Consider the following 17,196-nt stretch of genomic DNA (forward strand, 5'->3'; position numbering starts at 1 on the left):
CCACCTGCGTCACCAAGCATCTCAACCATGTCACACGGCAGCGTTCAGCTCTCCATCTCACAAACATTTGAGAGAAAGCGTAAATTCCCACCTAGCCACCCTCGATCCCTGGCCCTGAATGCCAGCATTTCTAAACTACTGGCCTATGAAATGCTGTCATTTAGGCTGGTGGACACAGACAGCTTCAAACAGCTCATGTCGCTTGCTGTCCCACAGTATGTTGTTCCCAGCCGGCACTACTTCTCCAAGAGTGCCGTGCCTTCCCTGCACAACCAAGTATCCGAAAAAATCAAGTGTGCACTGCGCAACGCCATCTGTGGCAAGGTCCACCTAACCACAGATACGTGGACCAGTAAGCACGGCCAGGGACGCTATATCTCCCTAACTGCACACTGGGTAAATGTAGTGGCGGCTGGGCCCCAGGTGGAGAGCTGTTTGGCGCACGTCCTTCCGCTGCCAAGGATAGCAGTGCAACATTCTTTGCCTCCTGTCTCCTCCTCCTCCTACTCAGCTTCCTCCTCCTCCTCTTCCACCTGCTCATCCAGTCAGCCACACACCTTCACCACCAACTTCAGCACAGACCGGGGTAAACGTCAGCAGGCCATTCTGAAACTCATATGTTTGGGGGACAGGCCTCACACCACACAGGAGTTGTGGCAGGGTATAGAACAACAGACTGACGAGTGGTTGCTGCCGGTGAGCCTCAAGCCCGGCATTGTGGTGTGCGATAATGGGCGAAATCTCGTTGCAGCTCTGGGACTAGCCGGTTTGACGCACATCCCTTGCCTGGCGCATGTGCTGAATTTGGTGGTGCAGAAGTTCATTCACAACTACCCCGACATGTCAGAGCTGCTGCATAAAGTGCAGGCCGTCTGTTCGCGCTTCCGGCGTTCACATCCTGCCGCTGCTCGCCTGTCTGCGCTACAGCGTAACTTCGGCCTTCCCGCTCACCGCCTCATATGCGACGTGCCCACCAGGTGGAACTCCACCTTGCACATGCTGGACAGACTGCGCGAGCAGCAGCAGGCCATAGTGGAGTTTCAGCTGCAGCACGCACGGGTCAGTCGCACTGCGGAACAGCACCACTTCACCACCAATGACTGGGCCTCCATGCGAGACCTGTGTGCCCTGTTGCGCTGTTTCGAGTACTCCACCAACATGGCCAGTGGCAATGACGCCGTTATCAGCGTTACAATACCACTTCTATGTCTCCTTGAGAAAATACTTAGGGCGATGATGGAAGAGGAGGTGGGCCAGGAGGAGGAGGAGGAGGAGGAGGAGGAGGAGGAGGAGGAAGAGGGGTCATTTTTAGCACTTTCAGGCCAGTCTCTTCAAAGTGACTCAGAGGGAGGTTTTTTGCAACAGCAGAGGCCAGGTACAAATGTGGCCAGACAGGGCCCACTACTGGAGGACGAGGAGGACGAGGATGAGGAGAAGGTGGAGGAGGATGAGGATGAAGCATGTTCACAGCAGGGTGGCACCCAACGCAGCTCGGGCCTATCACTGGTGCGTGGCTGGGGGGAAACGCAGGACGATGACGATACGCCTCCCACAGAGGACAGCTTGTCCTTACCTCTGGGCAGCCTGGCACACATGAGCGACTACATGCTGCAGTGCCTGCAGAACGAAAGCAGAGTTGCCCACATTTTAACGTGTGCGGACTACTGGGTTGCCACCCTGCTGGATCCAAGGTACAAAGACAATGTGCCCACCTTACTTCCTGCACTAGAGCGTGATAGGAAGATGCACGAGTACAAGCGCACGTTGGTAGACGCGCTACTGAGAGCATTCCCAAATGTCACAGGGGAACCAGTGGAAGCCCAAGGCGAAGGCAGAGGAGGAGCAAGAGGTCGCCAACGCAGCTGTGTCACGGCCAGCTCCTCTGAGGGCAGGGTTAGCATGGCAGAGATGTGGAAAAGTTTTGTCACCACGCCACAGCTAACTGCACCACCACCTGATACGGAACGTGTTAGCAGGAGGCAACATTTCACTAACATGGTGCACACCCCTCCACGTACTGACTGATGGTTCGGCCCCATTCAACTTCTGGGTCTCCAAATTGTCCACGTGGCCAGAGCTAGCATTTTATGCCTTGGAGGTGCTGGCCTGCCCGGCGGCCAGCGTTTTGTCTGAACGTGTATTCAGCACGGCAGGGGGCGTCATTACAGACAAACGCAGCCGCCTGTCTACAGCCAATGTGGACAAGCTGACGTTCATAAAAATGAACCAGGCATGGATCCCACAGGACCTGTCCATCCCTTGTGCAGATTAGACATTAACTACCTCCCCTTAACCATATATTATTGTACTCCAGGGCACTTCCTCATTCAATCCTATTTTTATTTTCATTTTACCATTATATTGCGGGGCAACCCAAAGTTGAATGAACCTCTCCTCTGTCTGGGTGCCGGGGCCTAAAAATATCTGACAGTGGCCTGTTTCAGTGGTGGGTGACATGAAGCCTGATTCTCTGCTATGACATGAAGACTGATTCTCTGCTGAGTCGCTGACATGAAGCCTGAATCTCTGTTATGGGACCTCTCTCCTCTGCCTGGGTGCCGGGGCCTAAATTATATGACAATGGACTGTTCCAGTGTTGGGTGACGTGAAGCCTGATTCTCTGCTATGACATGAAGACTGATTCTCTGCTGACATGAAGCCAGATTCTCTGTTATGGGACCTCTCTCCTCTGCCTGGGTGCCGGGGCCTAAATATCTGACAATGGACTGTTACAGTGGTGGGTGACGTGAAGCATGATTCTCTGCTATGACATGAAGACTGATTCTCTGCTGACATGAAGCCTGAATCTCTGTTATGGGACCTCTCTCCTCTGCCTGGGTGCCGGGGCCTAAATATATGACAATGGACTGTTCCAGTGTTGGGTGACGTGAAGCCTGATTCTCTGCTATGACATGAAGACTGATTCTCTGCTGACATGAAGCCAGATTCTATGTTATGGGACCTCTCTCCTCTGCCTGGGTGCCTGGGCCTAAATACTGTATCTGACAATGGACTGTTACAGTGGTGGGTGACGTGAAGCCTGATTCTCTGCTATGACATGAAGACTGATTCTCTGCTGACATGAAGCCAGATTCTCTGTTATGGGACCTTTCTCCTCTGCCTGGGTGCCGTGGCCTAAATATCTGACAATGGACTGTTACAGTGGTGGGTGACGTGAAGCCTGATTCTCTGCTATGACATGAAGACTGATTCTCTGCTGACATGAAGCCAGATTCTCTGCTATGGGACCTCTCTCCAATTGATATTGGTTAATTTTTATTTATGAATTTTTTTTATTTTAATACATTTCCCTATCCACATTTGTTTGCAGGGGATTTAACTACATTTTGCTGCCTTTTGCAGCCCTCTAGCCCTTTCCTGGGCTGTTTTACAGCCTTTTTCGTGCCGAAAAGTTCAGGTCCCCATTGACTTCAATGGGGTTCGGGTTCGGGACGAAGTTCGGGTCGGGTTCGGATCCCGAACCCGAACATTTCTGGGAAGTTCAGCCGAACTTCTCGAACCCGAACATCCAGGTGTTCGCTCAACTCTATTTGTTATGGCTCACAGCTGTTTTATCATTATGTTGAATTAAAAGTGAAGTTTTAATGCACACTTTATACCTGGGTCAAGATAGTTCTAGGCCAATCCTGGCATTAATATACACGTGAAACTCGAAAAATTAGAATATCGCACAAAAGTCCATTTATTTCAGTAATGCAAATTAAAAGGAATTGCATTAATGCAGCTTAAATTTAGAATTTTGTGAAAAGGTTCAATATTCTAGGCTCAAAGTGTTACACTCTAGTCAGCTAATTAATCTATACCCCCTGAGCAAAGGGTACCTCAAAATGGTGACTTTGGGGTTTTATAAGCTATAAGCCATAATCATTAAAATGATAACAAATAAAGGCTGGAAATATCTCGCTTTGCATGTAATGAGTCTATCTTATGTATTAGATTCACCTTTTAAGTTGCATTACTGAAATAAATTTGCACGATATTCTCATTTTTCGAGTTTCACCTGTATAACTGTCCATGTTGTGGGACTATTTGTGCACTTCTAGTAAGTATTTGGTGGCTGCAAATATGACCTAAAAGTTTTCAGGTTCGCCTGTCATTAAAGTGAATAGGGCCCACTGCGAATGCGCTGTTCGCAAACATTTGATCGCGAACGCGCTTTCACGTTCGCAAAACGTCCCTGGTGATGTTCGTCCATCATTATTCATCATTATCATCAGGGGTAAGGGTGGCAGATTGCCAGTGAGACAGCAGCACAGTGACAGCGTGCAGCTCAGCCAGCAGGGTGTAAGTGTGGCTATGGGGCAGCAGGATGGCAACAGTGTGAGGTCTGGAGCCAAACATGCCTGGGGTAGACATCTGCTACTCAGTAGCCTACCTGTCCAGAAACAACTAGTGGGGCATGGCTTCACAGAGTCAGCGGCAGGCAGTCATCACAGAGTGATAGGGGTAAAATTCCCTACTCGCCAGTGTGGGAGTTTTTCATCAAGTCGCCGGAGGACATCAGCGTGGCCGTATGTAGAATCTGTAGGCAGAAGGTAAAGCGTGGCCAGGATGCCAATGTTGGCATCACGACCCTGTGTCAACACATGGAGTGTTACCATAAAGTGGCCTGGGAAAACCATGGCACTAATGTTGTGGTACAGCCTGAGGCATCTGCTAGTGGCCCACACCGTTTTTCCAGCAGTCAAGTCTCCACCACCTCCTAAGAAGGGAGCTGTGTCTCCTATCCATTATCTACTGGACCTGATGTTCCCGCTCCTTTTACTCGTCGTCGCTCATTTCATCAGCAATCAATTCCAGAGGTGATTGCAAATAGAGAACAGTATGGGTGCACTCATCCAACGGCGCAGAAGCTGGACATGCTCCTTGCCAAGTTGCTGGTAGACTCTGCACCTTTCAGAGAACTGATGGCTTGTTCCGAGCCAAGGTGGAGAGTCCTAAGCCATCACAGGTCGGACCGGCGGGCCCTCTGCACTCACGCTCCACTGCCATGACTGCTGGAGGGGGGTGTAGGAGCAGCACCAGCTCCATCTATGGTAACTTGAGTTTCCAGTATCTAATGTGCACGTTTCTTCACCCGCTTACTGAAGAAACTAGCCAGCAGCAGGACATGGAGCAGAACCTCAACCAGCAGGTGGTGGCATACCTAGATTGCATCCTGTAAGCCCAGATCCAAGATCCCCTGGACTACTGGGCAGGCAAATTTGATTTGTGTCCGCAACTGGCTGAGTTTGTCTTGGGCAAGCTTTCCTGCCCAGCCAGTAGTGTGGCATCAGCGCGGATGTGAACTAACAAGACTAACCTTTGTAAAGATGAATCGGGTGTGGATAAGCCAGGATTTCCACACTCTGGTGCCTGATCCAAGAGACTAAATAATTCTGGCACTAATGTTCACTAATGCTGCCATACCAAAACATTGTGAAAAATGGCGCGTTACTCCTAGCCACTAGTGTTGGGCGCGAATATTCGAATCGCAAATATTAATCATGAATATCGGCATTCCAAGAATTCGCAAATATTTAGAATATAGTAATATATATTTGTAATTTTTAATATTCTAGATTTTTTTTTTTTTTTCATCAGTAACCTCCCTTCTTGCTTGTGGGCAAATGAGAAGGCTGCAATGTCTTTGTCTGAGCTTAGCAACATCCCTAGCAACCAATAGGAAAGTTGCATACCCCTTACTATATAAGAACCTCCCCAGCAGCCCTTGTATGCAGTATTTTGCAGATCTGAGAGAGACAGCAGTGTTATGGCTGTGCTCTCTGCTTTCCTGTGTCATTACATTAGATAGTTAGTTAGCATATATATATATATATATATATATATTGTAGGAGAGTACCTGGGGTGGTGGTAAACGGGAGGTACGTGCCAGCGGGGGTCCTGGCCCCGCTGGAGTAAGAGCCGGAAAAGTGCATTTTGCAGCGGTTACGCTGTTAACAACGGATCCGGGCCGGCTCTTATTGGGAGCAGGCAGATATGCGGGCGGGTGCCTGTCTCCCCACGGTCCAGGCCAGGTTTTGCAGGGAAGGGCTAAAACCTGACCAGCAACAAGGGTGTTTTCTCAGTGTGGAGCTTCTGTGTTCTCTGGCTGTGAGAGTGAGGAGGGGAGGTGAGCTGGGCTGCGTGCTGAGGCCTGTAAAGGAGTGTGCAGGGACCCGCAGCTGAATCCAGGAGGGATCCATGTCCTGTGGCTAGGAGCCGGACCCATGGACTTACTTCCCCAAGGAGAAAAGGTGACATTACTCCTGGCTTTAAATAGACTTTGCTTTATGTGACTGAAACAGGCCTCAAGCAGCCTGCAGCAGGGACTTGCTGTGTTTGAACTATTATTTTGCTGTGTGTGACCACCCTCCCTGTGAACTGCACCGTCTTTCACAAATATGCACCGTGTGAATAAACAAAGCATTTTGTTTTACACTAAGACCGGTCTGTGATGCCTCTATACTGCACTCGCTACCACTGCCTACCAGAGCGGATCCCCACAATTGGTGGCTTCAGCGGGCAAACAGCAGTGAGGCCGAAAAATTGTGTTGTTTGAACTGTACGTCATATATTAAGCCGGCAAGTTTTGTGGCTCCAGATAAGATGGAGGAAGCCATTAGACACTTGGTGCAAAGTAATGAGGAGGCTACTCGGAGACATGAGGAAGCCCTGAGAGACCAGCGGCAGTTAAATAGTCTACTGGCCCAGCAACTGGCGACTATGCAGGAATCCATGCGTGTGTTACAACAACAAGCCGTCCCAGGGGGAACCGCAGTCCTACCTGCTGCCCGGGATAAGGTGCGCTCAGCGTTAAGAAAGATGGGCCCCGAGGATGATATCGAGGCGTTCCTGATGGTCTTCGAACGCACTGCGGAACAGGAAAGGTTACCTGCAGAACAGTGGGCCGAAGTAGTAGCACCATTTTTAGTGGGAGACGCACAAAAGGCCTACTTCGACCTCAGTCAGGAGGAAGCCAAGAGCTATAAGAGGCTGAAGGTGTTGGCTCGTCTTGGGGTTAATACCTATGTGCGTGCACATCGAGTCTACCAGTGGGCCTTCTCTGAGTCCCGGCCTGCTCAGTCCCAGGCCTATGACCTGTTACACCTAGTAAAAAAATGGCTGCAGCCTGAGACATTGAGCCCCTCGCAGATGGTGGAACGGGTGGTGGTCGATCGTTTGGTGCGGACCCTGCCAAGGGCCATACAGCGCTGGGTTGGTCAGGGAGACCCCGGCAACCTGGATCAGTTAGTAAGCCTAGTCGAGAGGTATGTGGCGACCCAGGACTTGGTGCGGGACTCAACGCAGGTACGGGAATCCCGTCAGGCTCCCTCACAGGCTAGGGATCCGGAAAAAGGGACCCAACCACAAAGGGGGGGGAAGGCTAGTCCTACTCCAGGGAAGAGAGACCGGGGAGGGACCACGGGGATTCAATGTTGGCACTGCCACGGCCTGGGACATAGGGCAGCGAACTGTCCTCAAACACCTGAACCCATGGACTGCGGGTTCGCTCGCCGGTCCTCTTTCTTTGCCCTGCCTGTATGTACCGCAGATGCCTGGCCGGACGCCGATATGCCACCTCTGTGCCAAGTCTTGATCGATGGGCATCCGATTAATGCTTTGCTGGACTCTGGGAGCCTGGTAACCCTAGTGCATGAGTCCTTAGTGACTGAGACACTCCCAGAGAAGCAAACCCTGTCCATTGTCTGTATCCATGGGGATCGCCGGGAGTACCCCACTGCCAGGGTTACCATGTCCGTGTTGGGCAAAGAGGTGCAGCATGTCGTCGGAGTGGGACGCCAAATCCCTTATGCCGCCATACTGGGAAGGGATTTTCCTTTATTCTGGACTCTATGGAAGAGCGATATGCCTTCCCTTAGGGACAGACGACAATCTGGCCCAGTGCCCGAGGATCCCGATGCGGGGATACCAGCCGTAGGGGTCACCACATCACCTGTAGAGTGTCATCCCGATAGGTTTCCCCTAGAGGTGTTGGCAGGCGAATCCGTGGAAACCCCGTCCATCCCGGACCTGGAGGTATCCCGTGACACGTTCGGGACCGCCCAGCTCCAGGATCCGACATTATTGCGGGCGAGGGAAGGGGTGACAGTGGTAAATGGGGTGGCTCAGCACCCAGGGGCCGACTGGAATTGTGTTTCCCCATTTAGCTTTTAACCAGGACCTGCTGTATAGGGTGGACAAAGTGCAGCACGAGGTAGTGGAGCAGCTGGTGGTACCCCAGCCATACCGCCGTGTGGTACTGGACTTGGCCCACTCCCACGTGCTGGGAGGACACTTGGGCGTAAAAAAAAACCAAGAGCGGATTCTGCAAAGGTTCTATTGGCCCGGGGTTTATGAGGAGGTCAAAAGGTTTTGCCAATCCTGTCCAGTGTGTCAGATGACGAGCCCCCAACCCCACTATCGCAGTCCCCTAGTACCCATGCCCATCATTGAGGTCCCCTTCGAAAGAATAGGGATGGATCTGGTAGGCCCCATAAACAAGTCGGCCAGAGGGCACCAGCATATCTTGGTGGTCTTAGACTATGCCACCAGATATCCTGAAGCGATCCCACTACGTCATACTTCAGCTAAGCTCATAGCTAAAGAACTCATGGGCATGTTCGCAAGAGTGACCAGGGGACACCCTTCATGTCTAAGGTGACGAGGGAGCTCTGCAAGCTTTTAGGGGTTAAACGGTTACACACGTCCGTATACATCCTCAAACCGACGGACTAGTGGAGCGCTTTAACAAAACCCTAAAAACTATGCTTAAAAGAACCGTAGCCAAAGACGGAAAGGATTGGGACTTGTTGCTGCCGTACGTATTGTTCGCAGTGCGAGAAGTGCCCCAGGCGTCTACGGGATTCTCGCCCTTCGAGCTATTGTACGGTCGACGGCCAAGAGGGTTGCTGGACATCGCTAAAGAGGCGTGGGAGCAACAGCCCACCCCACACAAGAGTATTATAGAGCATATAGAAAAGATGCAGGACCGTATCGAGACAGTCCTACCAATCGTCCGGAAACACATGGAGGCCGCCCAACTGGCACAGAGCCGGGTATACAACCGGAGTGCCCAGGTCCGGACATTTAACTAGGGTGACCGGGTACTGGTGCTAGTCCCCACCATTGACAGTAAGTTTTTGGCACGGTGGCAAGGTCCCTACGAGGTGAAAGAGAAGGTAGGGCCAGTGAATTACAAGATATCCCAGCCAGGCCGGCGGAAGCCAGAACAGGTATATCATGTAAATTTACTGAAATCGTGGAGAGATAGGGAGTGTCTCATTGGGGACGGCCCAAGCACTGTCTTGTCTGCGGGGAAGATCCCAGCTCCACCCGAGGTCCCGGAGGGCACCTCCACGGTAAAGATAGCGGGTGGTCTGTCGACCAAACAAGCTCAGGAAGCCAAAGAGTTGGTGAGTCGAAATAGGGACATGTTCTCTGAGCTTCCTGGTCGAACTTCGGTAGTCCGACATGACATCGTCACCGAGCCCCACGTCAGGGTACGGTTAAAGCCGTATCGTGTACCGGAGGCCCGGCGACAGGCCATTTCAGAAGAAGTAAGGTCGATGTTGAGGTTAGGGGTGATTGAGGAGTCAAGGAGCGAGTGGGCCAGCCCCATAGTCCTCATCCCAAAACCTGACGGTACTCTGCGCTTCTGCAATGACTTTAGAAAGCTCAACGAAGTGTCGAAATTCGATGCCTACCCCATGCCCCGGGTAGACGAGCTCATAGAACGGCTAGGGAAAGCTCGCTATTTCTCGGTCCTCGACCTCACAAAAGGATATTGGCAGGTGCCTCTCACGGAGGCGGCAAAGGAGAAGACTGCCTTTGTCACCCCCGAGGGGTTATTTCAGTACCAAGTTTTGCCCTTTGGCCTGCATGGCGCTCCAGCCACCTTCCAGCGATTGATGGACGTCATACTACAGCCCCATCGTCCATATGCTTCGGCATATCTAGATGACATCATCGTGTTTAGCCAGGACTGGGAGAGTCACCTGCCCAAGGTACAGGCCGTAGTCGATTCACTTAGAAAAGCCGGACTGACGGCCAACCCAAAAAAATGTTCGATCGGGTTCGAGGAGGTCCGGTACCTGGGATACGTGATTGGGCGGGGAGTTGTCAAACCCCAGGTAGACAAGGTTGAGGCGATCAAGAGCTGGCCCAGACCTCTTACCACCAAGCAAGTACGTTCGTTCCTAGGGATGATAGGATATTACAGGCGCTTTATCCCCAACTTTGCCACAGTAGCGGCCCCATTGACAAGACTTTTAAAGGGGAGGAAGACTGTGATGGTCCGCTGGGATGAGCAGGCGGAAGAGGCGTTCTCCCGTTTGAAGTCGGCTCTGTGTGGGTCCCCGGTTTTGGTGACACCAGTCTTCACACGGGAATTTGTCGTTCAGACGGACGCCTCTGGAGTGGGCCTAGGGGCAGTACTCTCTCAGGAAATCAGTGGGGAGGAACACCCTGTTGTCTTCCTGAGTCGCAAACTCACCCCAGCGGAAACCAGGTACAGCGTGATAGAGAGAGAATGCCTGGCCATTAAGTGGGCCCTCGAATCCCTTAGGTACTATCTGTTAGGGAGAAGGTTCCGTCTGGTGACCGACCATTCCCCTCTTCAGTGGATGAGCCGGGCCAAGGAGGGGAGTGCCCGGGTCACCAGGTGGTTCTTATCCCTCCAGAATTTTAAGTTCAGTGTCGAACACAGGGCAGGCCGCTTACAGGGGAATGCCGATGCCCTGTCCCGGGTACACTGTTGTACGTGTGTCCAACCGCTCAGGATTGAACAGGGTGTGCAACCCTTCAGGATTGAACAAAGGGGGGGGATATGTAGGAGAGTACCTGGGGTGGTGGTAAACGGGAGGTACGTGCCAGCGGGGTTCCTGGCCCCGCTGGAGTAAGAGCCGGAAAAGTGCATTTTGCAGCGGTTACGCTGTTAACAACGGATCCGGGCCGGCTCTTATTGGGAGCAGGCAGATATGCGGGCGGGTGCCTGTCTCCCCACGGTCCAGGCCAGGTTTTGCAGGGAAGGGTTAAAACCTGACCAGCAACAAGGGTGTTTTCTCAGTGTGGAGCTTCTGTGTTCTCTGGCTGTGAGAGTGAGGAGTGGAGGTGAGCTGGGCTGCGTGCTGAGGCCTGTAAAGGAGTGTGTAGGGACCCGCAGCTGAATCCAGGAGGGATCCATGTCCTGTGGCTAGGAGCCGGACCCATGGACTTACTTCCCCAAGGAGAAAAGGTGACATTACTCCTGGCTTTAAATAGACTTTGCTTTATGTGACTGAAACAGGCCTCAAGCAGCCTGCAGCAGGGACTTGCTGTGTTTGAACTATTATTTTGCTGTGTGTGACCACCCTCCCTGTGAACTGCACCGTCTTTCACAAATATGCATCGTGTGAATAAACAAAGCATTTTGTTTTACACTAAGACCGGTCTGTGATGCCTCTATACTGCACTCGCTACCACTGCCTACCAGAGCGGATCCCCACAATATATATATACAGTACAGACCAAAAGTTTGTACACACCTTCTCATTCAAAGAGTTTTCTTTATTTTCATGACTATGAAAACTGTAGATTCACACTGAAGGCATCAAAACTATGAATTAACACATGTGGAATTATATACATAACAAACTAGTGTGAAACAACTGAAAATATGTCATATTCTAGGATCTTCAAAGTAGCCACCTTTTGCTTTGATTACTGCTTTGCACAATCTTGGCATTCTCTTGATGAGCTTCAAGAGTTAGTCCCCTGAAATGGTTTTCACTTCACAGGTGTGCCCTGTCAGGTTTAATAAGTGGGATTTCTTGCCTTATAAATGGGGTTGGGACCATCAGTTGCGTTGAGGAGAAGTCAGGTGGATACACAGCTGATAGTCCTACTGAATAGACTGTTAGAATTTGTATTATGGTAAGAAAAAAGCAGCTAAGTAAAGAAAAACGAGTGGCCATCATTACTTTATGAATTGAAGGTCAGTCAGTCAGCCGAAAAATTGGGAAAACTTTGAAAGTAAGGGCTATTTGACTATGAAGGAGAGTGATGGGGTGCTGCGCCAGATGACCTGGCCTCCACAGTCACCGGACCTGAACCCAATCGAGATGGTTTGGGGTGAGCTGGACCGCAGAGTGAAGGCAAAAGAGCCAAGAAGTGCTAAGCATCTCTGGGAACTCCTTCAAGACTGTTGGAAGACCATTTCAGGGGACTACCTCTTGAAGCTCATCAAGAGAATGCCAAGAGTGTGCAAAGCAGTAATCAAGGCAAAAGGTGGCTAATTTGAAGAAACTAGAATATGACATATTTGTTATGTATTGTGGCAGTCCGTTATTTAGCTCACCTTTCCAGAGGTGAAAAGGTAGGGGGATTAGTCAGATTATTTCGCAGAAGGAGACCTCAGGAGACAGAAGTCCTGCCAGCTTTATTTCACAGGTTGCATTAAAACACAAAAACATAAACGGAACACCTAGCCTTGTCCAGGCTCTAACTAAACAATAGGTCCCTCTCTAGGACGTGGATGAGCTATCCTCAGTCCACCCAAAATAAGCACGCTGTCTGAACAGCAACCTGTGATACTTGCAGTTTGCAGGCTCTGGACCTTCAGGGTCCCTCAGTGAGATGTGGCTTCTCTCACTCCCAGGAAGTTCTGAGCAAGTGTGTGGACAGCCCAGTTTTCTAGCAACTCCCCAGGTGCAGCTCATCAGGACCCAGTCTTAGTTTTTTTTTAACCCTTTCCTAAATAACTTTCTTCAGCATATGCTAAGAACCTGGGAGACACATATATACCCTCAATTACTTCACCCTGTGAGACACCACATTTCCCCCCCTTTTGCACTAACCTATGGGTTGGGGCACCCTGGCTTGACAAACAGTAAGTACGAGACAAACCATCTACATTTCCCTGGAGGCTGCCTGCTCGGTGCTGTACTGTGAACCTAAAAGGCTGGAGGGACAGAAACCACCTGGTAACCCTACTATTCTTTTCCTTGTTATTCTGCATCCACTTTAGGGGGGCATGGTCTGTGATGAGGGTGAATTCTCTGCCCAGTAGGTAGTATTTGAGAGCGTCCAGGGCCCATTTAATGGCCAAAGCCTCTTTCTCTACAGTGGCATACCTCTTTTCATGGTCATTCAGCTTCCGACTTATGTATAAGACAGGGTGTTCTTTCCCATCAATTATTTGTGATAACACTGCTCCTAACCCAGCCTCCGAAGCATCGGTTTGCAGTGAGAAGGGTTTATGAAAATCCGGACATACCAGTACCGGCTGGGAGCACAGGGCTTGTTTCAAGGATTGGAACGCCCTCTCGGCCTCTGGGGTCCATTTTATCATCACCGAATTTTTTCCTTTTGTAAGATCGGTTAAGGGAACCGCCATAGATGCAAAATTAGGGATAAACCTTCTGTAATACCCTGCAATTCCCAAAAACGACCTCACTTGCTTTTTGTTTAGGGGTCTAGGCCAGTTTTGTATTGAGTCTAATTTGTTTAGCTGGGGTTTGATCAGACCTCGCCCAATGGTGTATCCCAAATACTTGGCTTCTTCCAAGCCGATGGCACACTTTTTAGGGTTTGCGGTGAGACCCGCCTGTCTTAGTGAATCCACGACCGCCTGCACTTTTTGTAGGTGAGACTCCCAGTCGCTACTGTAAATTATTACATCATCCAGATATGCTGATGTATAACCAATATGTGGCCTTAGGATCCTATCCATCATACGCTGAAAAGTCGCCGGGGCACCATGGAGGCCAAATGGCAACCTAGTGTATTGGAAATGACCACTGGGTGCAGAAAAAGCCGTCTTTTCCTTGGCCCTTTCAGTTAGCGGAATTTGCCAGTACCCTTTAGTTAAGTCCAATGTTGTTAAGTACCGAGCACTACCCAGCTTGTCTATTAGTTCGTCTACTCTCGCCATTGGGTAGGCGTCAAACTTTGAGACCAAGTTTAACTGGCGATAGTCATTACAGAACCTTATGGACCCATCAGGTTTGGGAATTAAAACGATGGGACTAGACCACTCACTTACGGACTCTTCTATTACCCCTAGGTCTAATATCTTGTTAATCTCTTGGGTAATGACCTCGCGCCTCGCTTCGGGGACCCGGTAGGGCTTAATCTTCACCTTAACACTGGGTTCTGTGACAATATCGTGTTTTATCACATGAGTGAGGCCTGGGAGTTCTGAGAAGAAATCGTTATTTCTCATAACAAATTCCTGTGATTCCTGTTTCTGATGGGGAAACAGGGACTCAGCAATTCTAACCTCAGGTACGGTGTAGCTTCGTGGTACCGAGTTTACCACCAGAGCTTCCCTATCTTTCCAGGGCTTTATCAAGTTAATATGATAGTTCTGTTTGGGCTTTCTCTTCCCGGGCTGATGAACTAGATAGTTCACCTCGCTTATCTTTTTAACAATTGTGAAGGGCCCTTGCCATTTTGCTAAGAATTTGCTCTCTACTGTGGGTATTAATACAAGCACCCTGTCCCCTGGACTAAAATGACGCAGTTTCGCACCCCGGTTATATATTCTACTTTGGGCCTGTTGGGCTTGCTGCATATGTTCTCGAACCAAGGGCATAACTGCCTTGATCCGGTCCTGCATCTGTGACACATGCTCAATTATACTGCGGTACGGGGTAGATTCGTGCTCCCACGTCTCTTTAGCTATGTCGAGTAGCCCTCGGGGCTGCCTGCCATACAGAAGTTCAAAGGGTGAAAACCCCGTAGACGATTGTGGTACTTCTCGTATGGCAAACAGTAAATAGGGAAGTAGGCAATCCCAATCCCTACCATCCTTGGCAATCACCTTTCTTAACATGTTTTTCAGGGTTTTATTGAATCTTTCCACCAATCCATCCGTTTGCGGATGGTAGACTGAGGTTCGGATATGCTTCACCCTGAATAGCCGACATAATTCTTTGGTCACCCTGGACATAAATGGGGTGCCCTGATCCGTTAAGATCTCTTTAGGGATCCCAACCCTACTGAACACCAGGACCAACTCCTTGGCTATGGTCTTTGCCGTCATATTTCTTAATGGAATAGCTTCTGGATATCTGGTGGCGTAGTCTAGGATCACCAGTATGTACTGATGTCTGCGAGCTGATTTCACTATAGGGCCTACCAGATCCATAGCTATTCGTTCGAATGGCACTTCCACAATGGGTAAGGGTACCAATGGGCTTCTAAAGTTAGGGGACGGAGATGTATATTGGCACTCGGGACAAGATGCACAGTAATCTCGTACCTCTGCTACTAGCCCTGGCCAAAAAAAACGCATTAAAATTCGTTCTTTTGTCTTTTCCATCCCCAGATGTCCCCCCAACAAATGACCATGTGCTAGATCCAAGACCATCTTCCTAAATGGCTTGGGAACTATCAGTTGTTCTACGATGTCTTCACCTTGCTTGTCTACCTGATACAGTAAGTTATTTTGCATCGCGATATGGGGATAAGCAAGCGTGACATCTGTGTAAACCAGAACACCATTTATTATTTTTACATTTTCCCGGGCCCGAACCAAAGTAGGGTCATTCAGCTGCGCTGTGGCAAAATTGTCGCGTGAAACCTTTATATCCGCTAAGACATTTTCAACCCTCTCCTCTGGCTCCCCACTTACATCAGTGGTTTCGGTGTCCCCTGACATTACATCAAAAGGAAACACGGCCTTATCAGGAGATGACAGAACCTCATGAAGAAGCTCAGGTTCTGTGACTCCTGTTGCCCTTTCTCCAGAGATCGTAACCACTGTTGGCTCTTTAACCCTTTTTTCCCACAATTCCCAGAAAAAAGGAAAATCCCTCCCCAGTATTACGTCATACATGAGAGTGGGTATTATCGCTACCTGACAGGTTACCTGGTTGAGCACAGTTCCTATGGCAACACATGCCGTATTATACTCGCGAGTTTCCCCATGAATACAGGTGACCCCTACTGACTGGGTCTGTAAGCTATCGGAGTTTACCAAACTGGCTTTGACTAACGTGATCATACTGCCAGTATCCAGGAGAGCCTGCACCTCTCTTCCCTCTACTGAAACAGGACACAGATGTTTATTGACCTTTTCAGGGGTCCCAATAGAACAAACTCCTTGGGCAAACATCGATTTCGTATTTGGCATAGCACTCATATCACACTGCATGGGCTCTGAGTTTAACGGACAGTTAGCAGCAATATGTCCTGGTCCCCTACAACGGAAGCATTTGATAGGTTCTGGTCTCAGAAAGTCAGACTTGGACCTTTCAGAGCGTTCCGGCCAGAGTTCAGCTTTGGCCCTTGTGTCCCTGTTAGGGGCCCCACCCCTCGCAGGAGTACCCCCCTGCCGGGTACTTTCCTGGGTTAGGCGGGGCTTTTGAAACAGGTCCTTTGCCGCAGCATATCTTTCCACCAGAGAGACCAACTCATCTGCGCTGTTAGGGTCACCGTGGGTAACCCACTTGCATATTTCAGGTGGAAGGGCTCTAAGATATCTGTCCATTACCACACGTTGGACAACCTCTGGAGCCGATAGAACATCTGGTTGTAACCACTTCTTGGTTAAGTGTACCAGGTCGTACATTTGGGAGCGAGCTGGTTTGTCTGCCTGAAAAACCCAATGGTGCACTCTTTGGGCCCGAACCGAAAAAGTAACTCCCAGACGGGCCAAAATCTCCGCTTTCAGCTTACAGTAATCCTGAGCGTCGGCAGGATCCAAATCATAATAAGACTTCTGAGCCTCTCCACTCAGAAAGGCGGCTATCAACCCCGCCCACTGATCTAGTGGCCATCTTTCACGCTCAGCGGTGCACTCAAAGGTCATCAAATAAGCCTCCACATCATCCGTGGCAGCCATCTTTTGTAGGTAGTTCCCAGCACATATGTCCTTCTTCCCCATGGGACCAATTTCAGTCGACCAAGGGGTCTGGTCTGCAAAGCGCTGCACCACCTCAGTCAAAGCAACACGATCTTTGTTTTGCATCTCGGTTAGAGTGGTAAGTTGCATTGCCATAGACCGCGCCAGATCCTCTGTCTGCCGATTAGCTTCTTGCTGCACTTTGTTTGCATGTTGCTGGGCTGCGGTGGCTTGCAGCAAATCCTTTAACATATCCTCCATGTCAGGAGTCTTTCTCTGCAGCAATGTAGCAGGTTTTACCCAGGACATATACCTGTTCCCAAGTCCAGAAACAATTTGTATTCAGGCGTTACCCTTAGCAACCAGCT

The sequence above is a fragment of the Bufo bufo genome, chromosome 5, assembly GCF_905171765.1.
Source record: "Bufo bufo chromosome 5, aBufBuf1.1, whole genome shotgun sequence".
NCBI classification, from domain to species: domain Eukaryota; kingdom Metazoa; phylum Chordata; class Amphibia; order Anura; family Bufonidae; genus Bufo; species Bufo bufo.